This window comes from Somniosus microcephalus, chromosome 23 (genome assembly GCF_052327205.1).
Source record: "Somniosus microcephalus isolate GS21.2 chromosome 23, FLI_Smic_1.0, whole genome shotgun sequence".
Taxonomy (NCBI): Eukaryota; Metazoa; Chordata; class Chondrichthyes; order Squaliformes; family Somniosidae; genus Somniosus; species Somniosus microcephalus.
Window position 1 is genome coordinate 48396845 of NC_141009.1, and position 24601 is coordinate 48421445.

The following is a 24601-nucleotide window of genomic DNA, read 5'->3' on the forward strand; positions in this document are numbered from 1 at the left end:
TGCTCCGTTGACCTTGTTATCAGCTCACGCTTCCAGCAAGTTACAGCGCAAAAATAATTGGAGCTGAAGGTTGAATAAAAACATCCAACTCGTGGTGCACTGCTGCCCTGCTCCAGCAGTTTCTGGGCCAATGCTTGATATCTGGTGTGATGGACACATGCTGGGTCACGATCCTGGAATTCCCGATCTGATGGCATTATAGAATCATCATCAGCACAAGGGACGTGGGAGAAAGCCCGCCACTAACTATTGAGGGTGACACTGGAGGGGCAATAAAAATGTGACTTGGCCAGCATCACCCACGTCCTGAGAACAAATGTTTTTCTTTAAATGCTAGGTGCAAGATATTTATCTACATAAAATAAATAGACATAGACCCAGAAATTCGGGTCCCAACGCGTGAGTACGGGCGGAGTACTCACGCGTGGACCCGATGGAAGTGCCGGAATCTTGCATGCGCTGGAAATCGGCATTTCCGTCCTCTGAACCAAGGGGTTCAGAGGTCGAACGCGTGCACGCAGGAGTCTGCGCGTCCGCGTTGAACTTCCTTTTTTTTCCAGGTTTGCCCGTGCGTGAAGGCCTCCACTTTTCACACTTGAAAAAAGCAGACGTAAGGACTTAATTTTAAAAGGTAAGTGGTCTAATAATTAAAATTAGAATTTTTTTCCCACAGGTTTATTATTTTTAAAGACTTTACAGTAAGGTAAGTATTTTTAGACCCGATTTTTTATAAAATTATTTTTTTCAAAAATTTAATTTATTGGGCCAGAAATTCCAGGCCAGAAGCGTGAGTGCGCTCGGGGTACTCACACTTCTGGCCGTTGGAAATGCCGGCGTTCAGCATGAACAGCGCATGCGGGGAACGCCGGCATTTCCAGACCTCGAGCGCGTGCGACTGCACAGGCAGCGCTTGCGCAGTGAACTTCGTGGATTTCATTCATGAAATCCGTGAGGTTAAGTCCTCAGAACTTACACTGAAAAAAAGCAAGTGTAAAGTGGTTCATTGGCTGCGGAGGAAGATATATTTTACCGTGGAGCTTTTGAAATGCAATATTTTTGTTTGGGAAAGGGAGGGAAGTTATTTTAAGAAATTTTAAGTAAGTTTTAAAGTTAAAATTTTTTTTTTTTTTAAAGGGTTTTCAGAACGGTAGGTAGAAGGAGCAATTGTGGCTGTGTGAATGGAATGTGAGAATGAGTTATGTATGTATGTCCACATATATTCCTTTACGTATATGTATGTATGTTTTATATTCCTTTACTATGAATGTATGTTTTTAATTATGATTTTCCAATAAGTTACTTTCTCTGAAAGTCATAATTAAATAATACATTCATACACATAAGTAAAGGAATATATACATAACACGCAAAGGAATATATACAGACATACATACTTTCAGAAGCTCCACGATAAGAAATATCTTCCTCCGCAGCCTCTGTAGCAACTGTACCCATGCTTTTTTCATGTGTAAGTTGTAATGACTGGACCTCACTGAAAGCATTAATGAAAGCGGCGAATTATACTGCGCACGCGCTGCCTGTGCAGTCGCACGCGTTCTGCCTCTGAACCCCTTCGTTCAGAGGACAGGAAGTGCCGGTTTTCCCCACATGCACTGTGCATGCTGAAAACCGGCATTTCATCCGGCCAGATGCGTAAGTACCCCAACCGTACTAGCGCATTTGGAAGGGAATTATTGGGCCAACATTTTACATGTCAATAAAATAAAAAATTTAACACTTGCACGACTTGCCCCCTCGCATCTGCGACTGAGGGTCCAAGGAGGTGCATTGCGCAAGAGGTCATCATCGGACGTATCCTCACACTGTTCCCTTTGGGGAACTGTATGAAGTGGTGGAAGGATTTATGGCCGTGATTAACGCTCATTCCGTGACCGTAACCATCTTTGAACCAGCCATTAGGGTGGTTAGTCCTATGGCGGGAGGGTTTTACGGGCTCCCACAACCCATCTGATGGGGGGGGGGCCACCAACACCCACGGACGCAAGTATCCCGCTGGATGTCCACCCAGAATTTAAAGTTGGAGCTCCGACTCCACTTGCCGGGACTGTCTGGAGTGGGGTTCAAAACCCTACTCCTTCTGGCCCAGCGGAGGGGATGCTTACTGCTACGCAAAAGGCCCACTCCGCACAAAAGGTGACACCCATACGTTTCCTGCGCCTTTTCCCTCCCCGTGACTGGAGCCCTATGCTGCCATTTCACGTTGCTAATCGGATTGGGCGTTTGTCATAGCGGTAGGATCCCCGCCGCTGGGCCAGATCAGGGTAGGGTTTCGAACCCCGCTCCAGACAGTCCCGGCAAGTGGAGTCGGAGCTCCGGCTCTAAATTCTGGGTTGACATCCAGTGGGATATTTGCGTCCGTGGGTGTGGGTGGCCCCCCCTCCTTGTATAGCTTGTGGGAGCCCGTAAAACCCTCCCGCCATAGGACTAACCGCCCTAATGGCTGGTTCAAAGATGGTTACGGTCACGGAATGAGCGTTAATCACGGCCATAAATCCTTCCACCACTTCATACAGTTCCCCAAAGGGAACAGTGTGAAGACACGTATGACGACGACATTGCTAAATAAATAAATGGAATTAAAAAAATTCTTTTAGGGCTTTTAAAAGTCTTTAAATTGCTTTAATTCTCTTTAAAACTACTTCAGATTACTCAAAATAATGTAAACATTTAAATTTTTTTATAAAAGTTACCAAAATCTTGAAAAAACTTCCAAAAACCTATTTAAACTGCTGCTTTGCATGTAAAAAAGCAAAGCAGCTTGACAGAAACATTGGGGGCGTGTCCAGTGAAACTGAGACCTCAAGGGGCGTGTCTCACTTACACTGCACGCTCCTGGGTCCGCGCTGGCTGCACTCCTGGGCGGCATGACGTCATACGCTGCCCGGGATTCTTGTTTCAGTTTCTGGAAGTGCAGGCGTCCCTGGAGCTGATTGGCAGGAGCGCGGGGTAAGTGCAAATACGGGGCTTGCACGCGCTGCAAGCCCCGTTCTGGAATTTCTGGCCCATTGTTTAAAACAGTTATTTAAAGTTATTTATAGTTCATTTAAATAGTGCGATGTTTTTTAAAATTTTATTTCAAGTTTAAGTACTGTTTTGGGCACCCGGAGTTTTCATGAGTTTGACAGTTCTTACTGTCAAACTCATGAATGAACTTTTGCATCCTCCGATTGGTTGCCAAGTGCTCACGTGATCCCAGCCGATGCATCGCACTAAGTACGCCGCTGGGTCACGCAAGCACAGCGCACCGGGAGCTGAACCGGGCCACAGACAGGAAATCCACGCAGGGCCAGGCCTCAATGGCCGGCGCGCTAGGTAAGTGTAGGTCGGGGGCTTGCACCCGCGGGAAGCCCCCGACACGAATTTCTGGGCCATAGTGATTTTCAGAGAACTTTTGACAGTTCAAAGGTTATAAAAAAGTTCAGAGTTCCTCTTAAAATTAAAAACATGCCGCAACCTCAAAAAACTGGTATGGATATATTTAAATGATCCAGAAATGACTGAAACATTGAAAACAATAAAAAAGAAACAACTTATTAAAATCTCGTCTCATCTCTGACCAAGTCAAACTGTGTTTTAATTCTGCTGAGTTCAGGATGTGGGTATCTCTGGCAAGGGCGGCATTTATTGCCCATCCGCTGCCCTCCAGAAGGTGATGGTGAGCCACCTTCTTGAACCGCTGCAGTCCGTGTGGAGAAGGTGCTCCCACAATGCTGTTAGAGAGGGAGTTCCAGGATTTTGACCCAGCGATGATGAAGAAAAGGCGATACATTTGCAAGTCAGGTGTAAGGGGGGGTGGTGGGTGTGGCGCGTGCGCCCAGTCAGTTATGCCCCTGACTGTTTGTGAGCGGTTCGAATCGCTCCCACGCCCCTGGGTTCTAGACACCGGACTTAGGTACAGGCAGCGATACAGAAAACTCGAGTAGACAGGTGGTTTGGATGCAAGCAAAAACCAAGATTTTATTGAACAGGAAAAATTAAAACAGTCTTAAAAGAAGTTACCACTATAACATTACAGGCAAATGCACTTATACAGGGAATGGGGAACACACGGCACATCGAGGGAAAACAACTATCTTAACAATCCCCTTATCCTTATCCCACCCCCTATACCTAACTAGGTTAAGCTATGAGGGGTCAGAATCTATGCTCACCAATCAAAAACGGGGTTTGCTCAATTCAAAACAGCGGTGGGGTTCGGGGTTCGCTCTTGGTGCTCTCTGGAGCCTGCCATCATCACGTGGTCTCCGGGTGCTGCAAGGGTGTTGTCCAGGTTTGAGTACCCCAAAGTCAAAGTCTCTGTTTGGGTACTTTACCTTGCAGGGATGATTCTTCGTCGACAGCTGCCAGTTTGAGTTAGTGTGCAGATATTCGAAGGTCGGCCGAGGCTGAAGGCCCAATGATTCGAAGCCTCCCCTCGTTTGATCTCCTCCAGCCAGTCTGCCCCTCGGTGGTTTTCCCTTCTCTCCTCATCGCGTCCCGCCTCGCCTGGCCTGAATCTGTCTGTGTCTGCCCGACCTGGTGCCGGGTCAGTTCCAGATGGAGTGGGAAAAGGGCACGGGCAAAGGCCAGGAGGTAAGCGCGGGACGAGGAAAGAGCGGCAGCCACGAGGGCGAGGGGCCCGAGGAGCAGCACCAGCACACCAACCAACGAACTCTACGGACCTCCTCTGAACGAACGAACTAGCTGCCCTAACTCAATGCTACCCGGGCCTTCAATTATACCTTCGTCAAAAACCCTTATCTTCACGCCAAATCAGGTTAGTTCTTTGTCTTAACCTTGGTGGGCTAGTTTAAAATAATGGTAGCAATTCATATTAACTGTTTTTAGATGGCCGGTAATCGCATCTACTGGCCCGATAATTGACTTGTATTGTCCTGAAAGTTCCTTGATGGGCCTGTCCAGCCTCGATGGCTGTGTTAATCTGTTTCCGATAATGTATGCAGACTATTTGATGGCCTTAACTATAGGCCTAAACTGCAATTAGATCCATCTCCAATTCAGTCTAATGCATAATTCAGAGTCCTGTCTTGTTCCAAAACACAAAGGCCTAGAAATTGAGTGCCCTTAGCGCCGATTTTGCGGCGCTAGAGGGCCTAGCGCTGCATTTGGCGCCGGCGCCGAAATTGCCTGGGGCCCTTACGCCGCGGTAGACCGGTAGCGCTGCGCCGGCACCGATGACGTCATCGGTGTGCGCAGCGTCCCGGTTGCCATGACGACGGGCCCCAGCGCCGAAATTCAGTTGCGGCCGCCTCGCCCGTGGCAGCCGCAACTAAGACTCTGGCAACAGAGTCTTCCCCGAGTTTGCGCCGGCGCATTAAGGTCGCGCTGCGGCCGGCCGCTTTCCCGTCGGCTGCCTGCCCGCACCTCCCTCCCCGGACTCCTCCACCCCCCCCCCCCCGCGGAACAGATGCGTCTGGCCTGCAAGCCCGGCACTTGTCCGAGGTGCCGGGCTCATTTTTTCAATATTTGAACGGACAGCGGGCGGGTGCAGGCAGCTCCTCCTTAACTGAAGGAGGAGGCCTGCACTTCCCCAGCCTGCCGCACCGCATCGGGTGCCGCAGCGCCGGATTAGCGCCGCAATTCGGCACTTAGCGCCCATTGGGAGGCGCTCACGCCCGCCAGTAGCGCCGGCAGCCGTCTGGGCGCGGCGCTACTGAATTTTTGGCGCGCGCAAGGGAATTAGCGCCGGCGCTAAATTTCCGGCGCTAAAGCCCTGGCGCGGCGTCAACTCAATTTCTAGGCCAAAGTTTCTCTTCACAGAAAACCTGCAACCTTAGTTTTGATTTCTCCCAAGCTGTCTGTGCTGCAGAATCCATTTTGGAATCCCACAGGCTTTCTGCCACGAGGCATGGATGCCATCTTGGGTACCATTTTTAATTTTAAAATGTCCATGCAGGGTCCCTTTTATTAATAATAACCTTCGGGGAGATGCTGAAATTTTGCAAATCTTACAGAGGTCATAGTTGGACAAGACTGATTTGCCATTAGTCTTGTCCAACTACATAATGGACATGGACTCAAAGATTAGTTTCTCTACAACCTTGCTATAATTCCATGTGGTCTTGGCTCATCGTCAGACTTCCGTCTCGTGTGGGGGATGCTGATTCGCTGAGTTCCTTCAAGTGAGAGCTGGACCTGTTTCTGTCTGGGGCGGAGATTGAAGCTAGGTACTACAAAGAATTCAGGGCCAGAGTGATCCCCTGGACTAGTTTCAATTGCCTAGATGTGTTAGAGAGGAATTTCCCAGAGTTTTTTTCCCCTCAAATTGACCTGGGTTTTTTATCTGCTTTTTCACCTCTCCCAGGACATCACCTGGTTTCAAGTGGGGTGGAGTGTATATATTGTGATACACAAGGTATCGCAATTGTGCGGGACAGGCTGGACGGAACAGAGGGTCTTTACCTGTCTGTCATTGTTCGTATGTATCTCCCAATTAACAAATGAGGATTAGGACAAATTACATTTCATGGAAACACTCTCATTTGTGGTTGAATCACATTTTGATGATGTGTACAAGTTTCAGTTATAACCAAGCATGGTTAACATTTCTCTCTTGCTCTGAATTATTTCCTAATCTACAATTCAACTGTTCAAACAGTAAACACACATATGGGCTTCAGGAACTACCCAGTTGATTGCAGATCAAAGTACAGCCAGTGACAGAACAATTACTCATTATGTACCAACCACCGACTCCCATTACTTGGGAATTTTAAACTCACAGCTGACAGCTAAACAAATATCTTAATGCTCTGGGAAGGAGTGTCTGAAAATAACCCTGACTGCCTACCAATCCATCATACATATGGCAAACAACAACAATTACACTACCAGGGAGAAAAATCTGAGTTGAATGGTAAACTGATGTTATGATTCTCTGCTACTGAATACCTTGGGAATGTGCATTGCTGAGTGGGGTGGGAGGGAAGAAGCAAGGCACACAGAATCAATCAGCAAGACTTCTTAAGGGTTGCAAGCCATCAAATGAATGATCCTAGATCTACTGTTTGAAATAGCTCAGAGTAGTCACAAAGTGATGGTCAGGAAAGGAAGATTTTTTTTATCAATGGTGTAAACTGCAGTGAGAAAATGATAAATTAACTCTCTGATGCTGATGGTGAGGGACTTGGTGATGGTGCTGCTGTTGGAGGTCAGAGGGAGGTGGTGGCACCTTTTTTTGTTGAAGATGGTCCTTGTCTGGCAATTATGTGGCATGAATGTTACCTGTTGCTTGTTAGCCCAAGACTGAATGTTGTCGAGGTATTGCTGTAAACTTTAATGAGGTACAGCATAAGTGCCTGCTCTCAAGGGTGAGCTGGACAGAATTCCCTTGCCTTGTCCAGGAACGTCCCCATACATGCCCCAAGCTGCATGTGTGACATTATGGAGGCTCACCTAACACTATGGAATTTTTGAACTTTTCTCTTTAAATGCTTGGATTTAGAAAATACTTGAGTTCTGAGCAACCTGCATAATTCAGTCACTGAATCTTTACTGTAGGGCTCCCCCTTTGATCAAGTTGGCAATCACACTGCCCTGTGTGGCACAAAGCCAGCTAGACTGAGAAGACCCCAAGTTTGATCACCGGTCTGTTCTGAGTTAGCTTATCTCAGCTGGGGCTGCAGTTGGCCCCAGTGTTCATGCACCTCACAGGATTCCCACTCCCTGATTGGTATCAAGTGAACCCTGATGGGCAGGATCAGGCTCAGCCGTGAGGATTCCACCCAGCCTGATCGAACAACCTGCTGACATTCACTATTGGACACATATTTGAAGAAAGGCCACGGCAGATTATACCAGAGGACAATTGAGTATCTGTGCAACTATACACAACACGAGTTCGTGATTTAAAGAGTAGCGGAGGAAATTGGAGGAGATAAATATATATTTCATGTAGCCCCCTCTCACACATATGGTTTGCTCATTCTATACAGTAACCAACTACATCTTGTCATCATCTTCACCGAAGGACAATAAACCACCATTGTTTTGTACAATATGGTACAAAACCTGTACAATTATTCTTTTCAAAACAATTTACCTTCAACACTGTTTACTGCAAAATACAATGCAATTTGTTATATTCTTAATTACAATAATTAAGGGAACGATTCATCATAATCACTGTTGTTAAAGCAGAATGCTGAGCTGTATCACAGTCACTTTACTCTTATTTACTAAATGCAAAAGGAATGTCTTCGAGCTCGGATAGTCAAAGATCACAAAATGTCTGTGGACAAAGACAGAAATTCATTCCATCCCAGCAGAGACAGTAAACCGAGGCCACATCTCCCCTCTCAGGTGGACATAAAAGATTCCACAACACTATTTTGAAGAAGAGCAAGGGAGCTCTTCTTTTGCTGGCCAATATTTATCCCTCAACCAATATCACTAAAATACAAATGATCTGGTCATTATCACATTGCTGTTGGTGGGACCTGGCTGCATGTAAATTGGCTGCAGGGTTTCCTACATTCCAACAGTGGCTACGCTTCAAAAGTACTTCATTAACTTTAAAGAGCTTTGAGACATCCTGAGGACCTGAAAGGTGTTACATAAATGCAAGTCTTTCTTTTGTTTTCTTTTCAGGTTAATTCAGAAAGAACCTACAGTCCTCCTCCCTCACCACCTTAGAAAACATCTGTTTCTCAAATGTTCTGTGGATATTCTCCACATTTTCCTGAAGTATATTCCATGAGTTCATCACTCCTTGGGGGGGTAATTATAAATGTTATCACCGGATGAAAAACAGGCGATAGCAAATCGGCCGCTCGTTTTACACCTCGCTCAGCTTTACTTTTCCATTATGGAGGGGAAAATCGGGCGAGGTGTGAAACGGGCTGCCGATTCGCTATCGTCCATTATCCGCCCGGCGGTGAAATATAAAACTACCACCTTTGTGCGAAGAAGATTGTCTTTTTAGCAGTGATTAATCTTCCTGTCAGATTTATTTCAAATTCAGCAGATTTTTGCAACATCTAAGCTGCAACTGGATTGTCAGTAATATTCTTCCGCTTCTTTGAGTAGCTTGGCAGAGGAAACATTCAGGAACTAAACAACGTCAGGAGATATCGGTTGGTTCCCAACAGTCTGCACGTGATTTCCTCTCCAATGGTTCCTCACAAGATGTGACTCTCTACAGTCAAGTGTTGTACAAAATGTGTCACAAACGCCACTGAAATGAACCTGTGGCTCTAAGATTAAAAGTATAGACTGGTAGATTGCGTCAAAACTATTCAGTTAGAAATCTCTTATTAAAAAAATATAGAAGTGAATGGTTAAATGGTGCGATTCCAAATTGTCTTGATTTGTAAACTCCAATGAAATTTTTTTATTTTATACAAACAATTTGGTATATGTACCTGCCTTTAACATTTTGATTAAATATTTTGTTAGTTATAAATTTTGAGTCTGCAACATTTGTTGTGAGGGTGTGGTAGCCTTGTAGTTTAGAGGCATGACTAGGCTCAATTTTAGATGGGGATTGCAGGAGAGTCCGCCCGAGTCTAGTGGAGCGGCGATTAATTTAATGTTCAGTGTGGCGACATTCATGAATGTACAATGAAGGAATGCTTTGTCTTATAAGGGGAGGAGAATAAACCTGAAAGAGTATTTTAAATATAGGTTAAAAGATTGTATATGGCTCTGTGGATGTTTTATTCGGAAAGGAATTTATGGATGGCATTTTTTGATCAGTTTTTAAAGTACAATAGATTAATATATGTCATGGGAGACAAATTAAACTTTAGTTTCTGATGGTAATAAGTGGTGGAGGGATGACTATGCAGAGTGAAGGAATGGTGGTGAGGTTGATTATGTTTTAGTCATGACTTTGTTTCTGTTGCTCGAAACTGGTGAAGGGTGCTTGTATGGTATAATAGAATGATCAGGATGTTGTAAATGTTTTTAATATTGAATAAATCCAATTAGAAAAAAGAGACATGATCAGAGGCGGGTCGGGTGGGAAATTTGAAATATGTTGGAGTGGGTCGGGAACCCGCCATTATCCTGCCCCCACGCGCCTTTCCCTCGGGCACATTTGCCAGTGCGGCAGCGACCCGTCCGGCAGAGGCGGGCGACCTAATTCAAATCATTACCGCCTTGTTGTCAGACACTTAAAGCCCCTTTTTCAGCCTACCTTTCGTATTTCCCTGGCTGCCCACGGGATTCACACAGCTCGGGAACCACGTCTGTCAACCTGAGGTGGGAGTTGAATGGCCATTGCTCCAGCTGAATAGATGACAGCATGAAATGTACTATAAAAGCTCCCACCTCACAGCTGATCACTTTCCTCAGGCAGAAGCTGTTGCTGACTGCATTCCCAGCGCAGATTTTGCTTTCTACAGGCTGTAAGTGTTTCCAGCAAAGTCGCCATCCAGTCTCACCTCATTGGTACAACCTATTACTCGATTGACAGATTGCTTCTCTCATCTCTACATGATCAGCCATCTATTCCATCAGCATGGGTGCCATTTATACTATCTCAACCTGGTTGTCAGAATCAGAGCACAATGAACCTCAACACCAGCAACACCAACAGCAACACCACCAACCTTCTCCTCAACCACCTGACGCTGTGCAGGACAGAGGGCATCAGCGCAGGGCTGCACCATGCTGGAGGCGATACCCCAACACAGGGTATACAGGCAGAGGATGAGCTTCCTCAACATGACTGAGCAGCAGTGCCAAAGGAGGCTCAGATATCTGCATGTTGCTGGAGCAAGACCTGTAGCCCAGAGGAGTGGGTGGACACGCCTTACCAATGGTTGTAAAAATCACCAGTGCCCTCAACTTCTTTGCCTCAGGCTCTTTCCAGAGATCTGCAGTAGACATTTGTGGCATCTGGCAGTTGACCGCCAACAGATGCATCACACAGGTCACTGATGCTCTCTTTGACAAGTTAGCCAATTATATCAACTTTGCCACTGATGAAGCCGGTGTTACTGAGCAGTTGCTGGGCTTTGCCGCTCTGGCTGGCTTCCTACGGGTGCAGGGCATCATTGACTGCACACATGTGGCCATCAGGGCACCCCATCATTACCCAGGAGTCTTTATCAACCGCAAGGGCTTCCACTCCCTCAATGTGCAGCTGGTCTGCAATCATCGGAAGATCATCATGCATGTGTGCACCAAATTCCCTGGCAGCAGTCATAACTCTCTTGTCCTTCACCAGTCCACCCTCCCTCAGCTCTTTGCTCCTCCAAACAGACTTTCCAGCTGGCTGCTTGGAGACAAGGACTATCCACTGAAGATGTGGCTCATGACACCCTTGAAGAGACCAAATACTGAGGCCCAGGAGAGATATAATGAAAGCCACATTTCCACCAGGTGTGTCATAGAGCAGACAATAGGCATGCTCAAAATGTGCTTCAGATGCCATGACAGGTCTGGAGGAGCCCTTCAGTGCACGCCAGCCAGGGTCTCCAGAATCATCGTGGTCTGCTGTGCCCTGCACAGCATTGTGCAGCAGCAAGGATTAACGCTGCATGAAGAGTAAGGCACCGAGCACACAGCCTCTTCAGAGGAGGAGCAGGAGGAGCATCAGCTGGAAGACGAGGAGGAGCAGGAGCTGGAGGAACCTGCGGCCCAGATCCCACCAGCATCCGAGCACATTGCTGTCTAGGAGGCCAGGGATGGCCTCATCATGGCCAGATTTACTTAACTTTACACAGTACACCCATATGGCTGCCACATGTTGTGCCAGGTTGGAACTGTAATGATCAGTAACCTGTCATTCTGGAATGGTACACTAGGTGGTGCTGTATGTATATAAGAGTGGGCTACCCACGATGCACCAGGCTACCCACAAGGCAGCAGTCAAGAAAGATGCCTCTACAGATACTATACCTAGTCCACATGTGCTCAATAAAGTGTCTAGCAAAAGCTAGCTGTTCTTAATAAAAATGACTAGTAATTAATGAACATAACATGGTACCAGGATTGGTAAGATCTGCTGAATATTGTGCAATGCGACATGGAGAATTTGAAGCCACCAGAGCGTTTGAAACTCACAGGAAATATCGACTACAATTGGCAGACTTTTAAACAACAATTCGAACTCTACATTGCTGCCATCGGGTACGGTACGAAGCCAGACGCAAGGAAAATAGCATTGCTGCTCACGGTTGCAGGCCCACAGGCGATAGAGGAATGGTGTCATGTGACAATATCAAAAAGGATACAGAAAATGTGCAGCCCTCAGGAATTAACAATGCTGAACATAAAGTTAATGCAGTAAAAGAGGACAAATGGATGATCCCACTGCAGGTAAATGGTGCATTAGTTACATTGAAACTAGACACTGGGGCAAAAGCAAACTTAATCAGTATGAGTGACATTAACAATATGAAAGAAAAGCCCAAAATACAGAAAAAGTCAGTACTACTGAAGGACTATAATGGACAGAAAATAGATAGCTTAGGTGTATGCAGACTTAAAGTGACAGTCAAAGACCTCATGTTTTCTGTTGTGGCTGAAGGACTTGATTCACTACTGGGTGACAAAGCTTGTGAGGACTTAGAACTGGTCAAGAGAGTCTACCGTATAAACTGTGCCATAAGCAGACCAGATGACTCGGTGGATTCTGTAGTGAATAATTTCCAGGATGTGTTCAAAGGATTTGGAGTTCTACCATTCACTTACAAGATCCAGCTAAAGGAGGATGCTCAGCCAGTGGTACATGCTCCACGAAGAGTTCCAGCACCCCTGCGTGACCGGCTCAAGAATGAACTGGACAGAATGACCACACTAGGAGTCATCAGTAAAGTCGAAGAGCCAACAGACTGGGTTAACTCCATGGTATGTGTAAAGAAAAAGAACAATGATCTAAGAATATGCATGGATCCAAAGGACTTAAATGCAAACATAAAACGTGAACACTGCCAGATTCCCAAGCGAGAAGAAATCACCAGTGAAATGTCAGGTGCCAGATACTTTACAAAGCTCGATGCCTCACAAGGATTTTGGCAACTAAAACTGGATGAAGAGAGCACCAAATACTGTACCTTCAACACACCATTTGTCAGGTATTGTTTCCTCAGAATGCCTTTCGGGATAATATCTGCATCTGAAATCTTTCATAGAGCGATGGAACACATAATTGAAGGTCTGGAAGGAGTTCGGGTCTATGTTGATGACATCATCATCTGGGGCTCCACACTGAAAGAACACAATGAGAGACTGACTAAAGTGCTACAGAGCCGGAATGGACTGAAGCTCAACAAAGCCAAGTGTCAGTTTGGCGTCCAGGAAGTCACTTTCCTAGGAGATAATCTATCTGGTAAAGGAATAGAGCCAGATATGGAAAAAGTAAACGCCATACTCAAAATGCCCCGACCCACTGGCAAAAAAGGAGTGCTATGCATCATGGGGATGATAAACTTCATTGGAAAGTTCATTCCTAACTTGTCAGCCAAGACAGCCTGTCTGCGAGACCTGCTACGTAAAACAAATGAGTTCGCATGGACAGAAAGACATGAACAAGAGTGGATAAACCTCAAAACAGTGCTGACAACCACACCTGTACTCACCTTCTTTGACCCAACAAAAAGAATCAAAGTGTCAACGGATGCATCAAAAGATGGCCTAGGTGCGGTCTTGCTACAAGCAGAGGGTGAAGATTGGAAGCCTGTTGCCTATGCCTCCAGGTCTATGACTGATACTGAGTGTCGATACGCCCAGATTGAAAAGGAATATCTAGGCTTGGTATTTGAACTAGAAAAATTTCAGGGCTACATATATGGACTTTCCACCTTCACAGTTGAGACAGACCACAGCCCACTGGTTGCCATCATAAAAAAGAACCTGAATGAGATGTCTCCAAGGATTGAACGACTCATGATGAAGCTGCAAAGATATGACTTTGAACTGATCTACACACCAGGCAAATACATAGTGTTAGCAGATGCACTATCCCGAGCACCCACAATGAGTCATGTGAGCTCTACTGAAGAAGACGTGGATGTTCATGTGAGTATGGTCACTGCTGCGCTGCCCGTGTCAGACACAAAATCAAAGCAAATAGCAGAAGAAACAGTAAAAGATACAGTATTACAAGCAGTAATAGAGAACATTCATCATGGTTGGCCAAAAGGTTCCTGTCCAAAATATTTTCACAAGGTCAGAATTGAGTGTCGCAAGTGGACTATTACTAAAACAGAACAGAATAGTCATTCCACAGGCTCTACGTCAAGACATGCTCAAAAGGATTCATGAGGGACACCTCGGAATTGAAAAATGTAAAAGGAGAGCAAGAGGCACTGTTTATTGGCCTGGCATAAATAAGGACATTGAGAACATGATAGGCAAATGTGAGACATGTCAGAAACACCAAAACAAACAAGCAAAGGAACCAATGATAGTAGCTGACATACCAACAGCACCATGGCAAAAGGTTGGTATGGACCTTTTTCATTTAAATGGTAAAGACTATCTAATAGTGATTGACTACTATTCTAACTATCCTGAGATGGCGCTGCTCTCAAGCACCACAGCAAGCAGTGTCATAATGCATGTGAAATCCATCTTCGCCAGACATGGAATTCCCAGGATTGCCGTTAGCGACAATGGTCCGTGCTTCAACTGTAAGGAGTGGCAACGGTTTGCAGCACATTATGACTTTTAACACATCACATCCAGTTCTTTGTATGCTCAGTCGAATGGTAAGGCAGAGAAAGGTGTTCAAGTTCTCAAGCAGCTACTGAAGAAAGCGACAGAAAGCAAGTCTGATCCTTATCTCGCCCTTCTGAGCTACTGAGCCTCATCTTTAGACTCTGGTTCTTCACCTGCTGAACTCCTAATGGGTCGCAAGTTGCGTACCATGCTACCCTGCTGTGCAAAAGAAAAGCAGAGTAAGGAACTGAGACAGAGACTTCAACTGTTAAAGCTGAAACAAATATCATACTATGACAAGTCATCCAAAACTCTGAAACCATTGACAAGGGATGATGTTGTCAGGATTGAAGATTCAGATGCATGGAACAGGAAAGCTACAGTTCTTGAGGAAGTAGGGCCAAGGTCATACACTGTTAGAACTGAGGAAGGACAGATTCTCAGGAGGAACCGCCGTTCCCTCCTAAAAAGACAAGAGACTATCGAAGAGCAAATCGATGACAATGCTGCAACTGAATCTTGTCACTCACCACCAGAACAATCTAACACAAATACACATACAGGCTCTCATGAAAACACATCAGACTTACCTGTGCTGAGAAGATCCACACGTGAAGTAAAAAAGCCTGATAGACTTAATCTTTGAGTACAAAGAAAACTACATTGAAAATGTATTGACTGTTGAAGATGTTTATGTTGTTATGATTGATTGATATTGATTGATACTGATTTTGTTTAACCTCAAAGAAAGGGGGATGTAATGATCAGTAACCTGTCATTCTGGAATGGTACACTAGGTGGTGCTGTATGTATATAAGAGTGGGCTACCCATGATGCACCAGGCTACCCACAAGGCAGCAGTCAAGATGGATGCCTCTACAGATACTGTACCTAGTCCACATGTGCTCAATAAAGTGTCTAGCAAAAGCTAGCTGTTCTTAATAAAAATGACTAGTTATTAATGAACATAACAGGAACCACCCCACAGAAACACCGTAAAGTATCCCTACAATGATCAAGCCATTCCTTTAACACTGACCACCTTTACTGGAGGTATCGTTAGGTCTCACCATTCATTCCAACTCACTAAGCCACTTTCAAAGTAGCAGACAAAAATGGGTATGACTGGAAAGTGGTGAAAATAAATAGTTTTATATGTGACATAACAGCAATGGAACCTTAACAAAAACACTCCTTTAAACACCCATGTGCTTACCCTTATGCAACTACTTCTGTGTCATTTTTTGTTCACGTGTGTTTCTACGAGGTGCAGCCTCTGTGGCTTCAGCAGAGGTAGAGGCAGGCTGCTCACTTCCCTGCTGCGACTGCATAGACACTTTTGGCGGACGTCCTCTGGGTTTTAGAGCCAGTGATGGCCCCGCCAAATTCTGCTCCTCCTGTAACTGTGCAGGGGCAGACTTGGCCATCGCTGTCCCAGGAGGTATCTGGGGCACTGATTGAGGGGGAGGCAACAGGGGAGAAGTGTGAGTGCTTTGAGAGGAGCCCCTGCTTCCATGTCCCCTCTCACCATTAACCTTCTCGTGGACCACCCACACCCCCTGCTAGCAAGGAGCTGGAGAGCACCTTGCTGCACCGCAGTGGGGCCCTGAGGACCCAAGTCTATGTTGATATCCCTCCTACAGAGGAGGTCTATGAGCCTCTGTCATCTATTCTCCATAGATAGCAGGTGCTCATGTGAGTGGCACATTAGCTGCTTCATGCAGGTGGCCATCCTTTCCATGGAAGAGTATATCATCCCCATTGCCTGTGACATGATGGTGTTTCATGTTGGAGAGGGACTCCTGCATTCTCTGCACATTTGCAGACATCAGAGTCGCTGAACCTGTCAGAGCCTCCTGCACTTCTTGCTGCACCTCCAGGATCGCCCTCTTTCTGAATGGCCACCGAGGCTCAGCATCTGCTGCTGCTGATCAGAGCTGGGGGCATCCTGTGCCCTCCAGCGAGGAGCCTCCACTGCTGTCCCTCTCTCCACCATTTCCTCTTGCTCACTTGTGACTTGTGAGACACCAGGTGACAACACTGTTCTATCTCACGTAGAACCCACCGAGGTGTGTGTATCTGTGCTGGTGATGGGTGCGCATAGGTCTGCTAATGGTACACCCTCAGAGGAGTCGTCTTCCTCCTCCGGCTGAACAGTGATGGGTCTGTGGGAGAGTAAAGAGCTGATTTAGAAATGTTCCATTAAGAATGGTTAACGATACCATTATGCACATGATAAACATTCACTGGCTGCTGACATCAGTCCCCCATATGAGTGACTGCTCTATGCCATGTGGCTGTATGAGATGTAATTCTGTCACCAGGTTGCTGAGATGTCCCTCTCTCTCCATCTCCCACCGCCAGCTCCTCCCCAACTCCTGAGACCTCCAGGGTGACCTCATCTGCTGCTGTCAAAGAGGCGAATGATGGAGGGCCACCACCGGTTCTCTCCTTCTCCCTGTTATTGTGGGCTCTCTTCTCCTGCAAGTGGGGAAAGAAAAGATGTTTAAGTGAGAGTGATGGCATGAGTGTAAGGAATGTGTGGGTGACATCTTTAGAGGTTGACTATGAGGGAGTGTGGTGTCAATACCGAAGTGCCAATGCCAAATGGCCTCCTTGTGTGGTGTTAGTTGGTATGATTGCATTCGGATGAGGGTGAGTGTGAGGGGTGGTTAGTCAGATGGGGATGTGAGTATGTAGTTAGAGAGAGAGGGATGGGTGGATGTGCAAGGTATGTTGGTGTGAGGAATGATTTGCAGGAGTAGGCTTAGGAAGACAGAGTGATGGGGAAGTGATGACAGACACAGCAGGATGAAGTTGAGTGTGGCATTGCTGATTTCCTGATTACATCAGACCATTGAAGCGCTTCCGGCACTGCACCCAGGTCCTCCACACCCCTGCTGTTGACCTCCTCTGCAATTTGGAGCCAGGCTCCTTTTGTCTCCTGGGGATGTATCTTCCACCCATCAGCAGGGAAGAGGACCTCCCTGCGTGCTCTGACTCCCTCCACAAGCAAATGCAGGGAGTCATCTGAAAACCTGGGTGCAGCCCTCTGTTTGTGTGAAGCCATCTCTGCAAATCTGAGCAATAACTAGATGGTGATATGTACTGCCTTCACACTCCTAGATGAACCATCAAATGCAATGTAGCCAAGGACGAAGGGTCATCGACCTGAAACGTTAACTCTGTTTCTCTCTCTACAGACGCTGCCTGACCTGCTGAGTATTTCCAGCATTTTCTGTTTTTATTTCAGATTTCCAGCATCCGCAGTATTTTGCTTTTGTATTGCTGCTTTAGATATCCCTGCTGGAAATGAGTCATCAATGACATCATCAAACCCACACCATTTAATAGGGCCGGGAAACGTGCAGGACTGCCTTAATAGGCACCATTAACAGAAAGTGGCTCTGCGGAGCGGGATGTAAAGAAGAAAGGGGTTTCGACCCGCCCAGGTAGTGAAAATTCCGGCCATTGTTTATTAAGTGGACATCATTATTTTAGATTGACTGTTAGAGAGCGTGCAGTGGAGATTTACTAGAATGGTATCAGGGATGTGGACATCAGTTATGTGGAGAGACTAGAAGCTGGGGTTGTTCTCCTTAGAGCAGAGAAGGTGAAGGGAAGATTTAATAGAGGTGCTCAAAATCATGAAGGGTTGTGATAGAGTCCATGAGGAGTAAATGTTTCCAGTGGCAGAAGGGTCAGTAACCAAAGGATACAGATTTAGGGTAATTGGCAAAAGAAGCAGAGGGGAGATGAGGAGAATTTTTTTACGCAGCGAGTTGTTATGATCTGGAATGTACTGCCTGAAAGGGCGGTGGAGGCAAATTCAATAATAACTTTCAGAAGGGAATTGGATAAATACTTGAAGGGAAAAAATTTGCAAGGCTATGGGGAAAGGGCAGAGGAGTGGGACTAATCAGATAGCTCTTTCAAAGAGCTGAAACAGGCACAATGGGCCGAATGGTCTCCTTCTGTGCTGTATCAGTCTATGATTCTATGACCCTTTAATTTTCTGTCATATTTAGTCTAAATAATGTTAAAGAGCAGCTGACAATGAATTGCATTATTGTCTGTATTTGCAACAGCGAAATGATCCACAGGACAGAATGGGTCCCGAGGGAGTAAGAGGGGATAAATAAAGAGGGAAAGAAAGAAGGAAAAAACAAACAATAATCCTGCATGCCCTATGGGTGTCAAAATCAAACAGAATCCACGACCAAAAGGTTTTGTTTGTCTCAAACTTTGTTTCACTTGCAACATTTGATATAATATATTCTCTGAGCAGATCTTTTTAGTGAATCAATAAAAAAAAGCCAGCAGTCCATAAGATCAAACAGAACCCAACGGAATTCACAATCCTGTCCCTGTGTCTGACTGGACTTCTTATTTTTCAATACAATGAGGTCTCACCCAACTCAAATTGGATGCTGCAACTTGGCCCTATCCAGCATAATCAAAACAAAACCAACAGATACCTGTTTAATAATTTATATCGAGCATCTAACCAGGCTCTATGTGCCTGCTGTGTCCATTATCTGTGGTTTCCCACATCGAACTGCACGGCCGATTCCTCACATATTAATATTAATAATGGTGGAACCTGCTGTTGAGATTTTTGGGGGGTTTTGTTTTTATTTTAAAAGACATTGGGTATTCTTCATTTCAGATGATTATGATCTCTGGAGCCTCGCTGTATCTAAGGTGTGGTTTCAACTCCCTAAGCCCGCTGGTTTGGAGTTAAAATCAAAGCGGTCAATTTAACGGTCCGTTCCCGCACCGCCGCCATTATAACTCAGGCCTTCTGCTAGCCTAAATCAGGTGGGCACCTCATTACATAGGAACCCGATACAATTTTGAGGGCCTACTGAGTGAAGTGATCCTGGTAGTCAAGAGGAAGAGGCCCCAAATTCAAAACGTATTTTTCGGGGGTCAGGTGGAGCAGGAGTGCGCTCACATTCACCTGTCCTCTTTTCAATTGGGAGGGGGCGCATGGCTGAACTAGCTGCAGGATCCTCAATTACTTCTAATGCCAGTTGAGCTGCAAGAGTCATCTTTGCCAGATGCCAACCACTGTCCTATTCCCCCATCTCCCAGGTGGAACCACGACGATGCAATGGTGTTTTTGCGACTCTAAGAACAGCTGAGACCCAAAACAATTGTCACGTACAGATTGTAGTTTTGGACTGCATGGGCACTTTTTAAATCTGCCTTTGCACTGGGCTGGAGTTATGCTGTGAGCAATGAGAGATGGCCTCTCGAAGGACGCTTCACACCACTTGCCTTTCGTGCACTCGCATGTTAGATTGGGACCCCGAGTTAAAATATCACTTCCTACATTGTGTAGGGGGGTGGCGGGTGTGGCGCGTGCGCCCAGTCAGTTATGCCCCTGACTGTTTGTGAGCGGTTCGAATCGCTCCCACGCCCCTGGGTTCTAGACACTGGACTTAGGTACAGGCAGCGATACAGATAACTCAAGTAGACAGGTGGTTTGGATGCAAGCAAAAACCAAGATTTTATTGAACAGGAAAATTAATACAGTCTTAAAAGAAGTTACCACTATAACATTACAGGCAAATACACTTATACAGGGAATGGGGAACACACGGCACATCGAAGGAAAACAACTATCTTAACAATCCCCTTATCCTTATCCCACCACCTATACCTAACTGGATTAAGCTATGAGGGGCCAGAATTCATGCTCACCAATCCAAAGATAAAAGCCAACTGTTAACGAGTGCGAGGTTTGAAGTCTGGTCTCTGGTCCTTCTAGGTACCCCATCGCCACGTGGTCCTCAGGGTTGCGGTGCTGGGTCGGCTACTGCGACACACCTTCTCCCCTCCACTACCGTCGTCATCTCGTCTCGCTGGGTTCTCCTCTTCTTCTCCCTCGGGCGATCATCGGCGGTGACGTTAAGTCGATGAGGCGATTAGCAGTTTTACTGCTTAGATTTTACTAGCCAGGCATTGAACGCCAGCATATTCGTCATGGCGTGGACACCTGCCTTTATTTGCAGTGTTCAACAAGATACTTGTCTTCACCGTCCTTAAGGACTCTCTTCCCCAAGCGTCAGCTTATAACCAGGCGCTTGGTTTAATTATCGATACGTTTTTCGCTGCCCTACTCTGCCCTTATTGAGTTATTATCGTCTTCTTCGTCTCCACTCGTCTCGTCTCGTCGGACTACTATACGAGTCCTGGGCTACCTGCTCAACTTCGTCTCGCCCCTTTCTGCAGCCTGGGCGTCCTGGATGGTTGTGGACTTGGGCCTCGCTCCCCTTCCTAGCAGTTGGTATGGTGTTTCTGGCTACTGAAAATCTGCTCCGGGGAGAGAACCCGCCACGAGGCCAGGGCACGAGTACGAGCGGCAGCCCAAGAGGCCGGAGCCACAAGAGCAGAGTCAAGGGCAAGAGCAAGAGAGGGAGATTTCTACCTGGGGCCTTCAATTATACTCCTTTCGAAAATCCTTATCTTCGCGCCAAATCAGGTTAGTTCTTTGTCTTAAACTTGGCGGGCTACTTTAAACAATGGTAGCAATCTATACTGACGGTTTTTAGATGGCCGGTAATCGCATCTACCGGCCCGATAATTGACTTGTATTGTCCTGAAAGTTCTTTGATGGGTTTGTCCAGCCTTGATGGCTGGGTTTAATCTGTTTCCGATTATGTATGCAGACTGTTTGATGGCTTTAACTATAGGCCTCACTGAATTTAGATCTGCCTCCAGTTCGGTCTAATACATAATTCAGAGTCCTGTCTCATTCCAAAATACAAAGTTTCTCTTCACAGAAAACCTGCAGCCTTAGTTTCGATTTCTCCCAAGCTGTCTGTGCTGCAGAATCCATTTTGGAATCTCATAGGCTTTCTGCCATGAGGCACGGACGCCATCTTGGGTACCCTTTTCAATTTAAAATGTCCATGCAGGGTCCCTTTTTTTAATAATAACCTTCGGGGAGATGCAGGAATTTTGCAAATCTTACAATTGATACAGACCCAGAACCGCTTGTCATTGACAGAAAAGTGTCCAGCAAGTTTCCAGGGTTGGTCCGCGTTGAGAAGTGGTGGTGGCATTACAATCGATCTCAGAGATTTTGAACTGGGATTGGGAGGGGACACAGGAGGAGAAAGAAAGGGGTTCTTTTGTTGTCACCTCAGCTGGAAAATGCATGGGTGTGAACACATTGCATGAGGATAGAATTGGGTCCGGATGTGATGCCCCCGCCCCCACCCAATAATTAACCTGCCGAAATTCACTGTCTGGAAGACTTGAAGAGCAATCTGGTGGACCTAATACCAGAGTGAAGCAGAAATTGGGCAACAAATGAAACAGGCAGCTTTAAGCCGTGCTTTTAAAATGGTTCTGACCTCCTGATATGGCGACAATTATTTCTAATTGAAATAGTCGTTATTTGAAGGGAAGAGCCCATGACAATTGCAACCCTGCTAAATGTGCATCCGCATGGGACAAATTATTACAGTGCTTGCATTTGAAGCCAATTATACTGCCAGCCATCTAGCGCTGAATAAATTGCCTTGTGCAGACTACAGTCAGGTTAAGTTTATTTTCTATGATACACAATCAGAGTCAGTTATATTATCTGTATATCAAGCATTTATTGAAGATTCTTTGGAAGTCAGAACAAGTTTAACAGCAGAACAGTGTTACTGTGCTCCTAGGTACTTGACTGATGAGATATGCCTGATGCGAAAGCAATATGCCTCTATTTTATTGCAGTTTTATGGTCTCTGCTTCCAACTGAATTGTACACTCGCATTTGGTCTACACCTGATTTTAACAGTCATTGCTCATGGTGGCCACGGGCATTCTATGCAGGTAAATTTGCACCACAAAATCAAGTTTATTGACATTTCTGGTTCTGGGTTTCACTTGGCCCTAATGAAACAGTCACTACATATAAAGCATACATTTTCTTCTTTTGAGAAACTGTAACGACGGGATTTGCTTTGTTTCGATTAACATCCTTGCTTGCTTACAAAAACAAATCTACATGCAACACAGGCGTGACAAGGAGGCTATTTTGACTCTGTCAAAAGTTGAGGCACGGGAGGATTTGAATCACGTTGTCATAAATCTTCCATCGCTATTAGCAACCAGTGTGGCCTTGGGATTCAGCTTACTTAACTGATGGTTAGTTTGCTACAACTGCAGTAGACATCACAGCATCAGTCACTTCACAGAAATCACAGAAACCTCACAGTACAGATAGAGGCCATTTCGGCCCATCGAGCCTGCACCGACACATATCCCACCCGATCCCCGTAACCCCTACACCAACACATATCCCACCCTATCCCCATAACCCCACGTATTTAATCCCCCGAACACTAAGGGTCAATTTTTATCATAGCTAATCAACCTAACCCGCACATCTTTGGACTGTGGGAGGAAACCGGAGCACCCGGAGAAAACCCACGCAAACACGGGGAGAATGTGCAAACTCCACACAGACACTCACCCGAGGCCGGATTCGAACCCGGGTCCCTGGCGCTGTGAGGCAACAGTGCTAACCACTATGCCACCGTGCTAACCACTATGCCACCACTTCTCCATGTTCCAATTGCATCTCACACTCAGTAGTTGGACTAGTCAAGAGAGCAGGACCATTGACAGGGAAGACATCAGCCCTCTCAAGGCCATTGCCATTTTGGAATTTTACCCACTTTTAACTGTGGGGGGAATTTTATCAATGGGGGTGCGTTGGGGGCGGGACTGCTGCTTGTCAGATTTCAGCCCCGCCCCCAACGACGTACGGCCAATGACGCTATTTTCCCTTGATTGACATTGTTAAGCTCACCCAGTGGGCTTAGCAGGCCAATTAAGGGAAAGCCGGTGACAGAGAACATCAGCATATGACGTTTCATCTGTCAAAAATTTTTAACAGATGAATTGTTATCATTTGACAGCTTTGGGAAGCTGTCAAACACTGATAATCTCTGTTCTTTGCTGAGTCCTTGTACTCAAGACTCACCAAACCTCTTTCCTGAGCAGAAATCAGATGGCTGTTGCATCAGAGAATGCAGCAGCCATTCTGTCATCTCTGCTGTGGAGATGAGGAGCCTCCGCATCCCCAACGATTGAAGCCTGCAGGAGGAAACAAAGGTAAGGAAACTTTTTCTAACACTTTTCACTCACCTCCCATCCTTACCTCTCCACACTTGCACCCATCACTCACCTCCACAGCGCACTTTTTGAACCCTCTGACCCCCCACAGACCCACTGCTCGCCTCGCCGACCCTGGCGGGGTTTCCTGACATCGGGAAGCCCGCAATTCTGTTGGTAAAATGGGGATAAGCCTCTTAACTACCTGTTAACAGGCGGTTAAGTGGCTGTAATCCCCTTCCCACCTCGAGGAGTCAGGTCCCAGCGTGAGTCGGGGACCCGCCTCCTGGGAAGATGGCACGGAGGCAGGTTGGGGGCGGGTTTGGTACCCGCTTCCAGTTTTTGCCATTTTCCTGGCAGTCCTGCCTCGAAACCCACCTCCCCAGGGTTGGCAAAATTATCCCCACGTTTCTAAAAATGCAGACTACTAATAATACAATGTCATTTTTGGCACTACAAAAAATTGAGTTATCTAATCATTTGAGTTTAGCAACATAAGTAATGGAGCAAAGGGGGATTGACTGTTAAAGAAGTGAATTATCAGATAAGTTGAATTATGCAACTTTGAAATAAGAGTGGACTGTACATTTTAAAATAAACACACCAGATGGAAAATCGGTGACCGCAGTGAGTTTATTAAAATAATTCAGATTTACCCTGAACTTCAGGGACATACCTTTAATTGAGACTGTATTTTCTTATACCTGGCAGCTTAACTCCCAGCTCACAGTATACATTGGAAACAAGTGCATCTACGTGAAATTACACAGTGACTGGAATCTCTCTCTCTCTCTCTCAACAAAGATAATCCCTGTGTGACTTGGAATGCAAGCAGCAAGTCATGCAA

At 46.0% G+C, this 24601-nt stretch overlaps 1 long non-coding RNA gene across 1 annotated transcript; it reads left to right on the forward strand.

Annotated features, from left to right (window-relative positions):
- Window positions 1–548: 548 nt before the first annotated feature.
- Window positions 549–9665, forward strand: LOC147101847 (uncharacterized). The gene is made up of 3 exons (XR_015073407.1): window positions 549–631; window positions 4342–4777; window positions 8611–9665. It is a non-coding gene; the product is annotated as an uncharacterized LOC147101847 (long non-coding RNA).
- Window positions 9666–24601: the final 14936 nt, after the last annotated feature.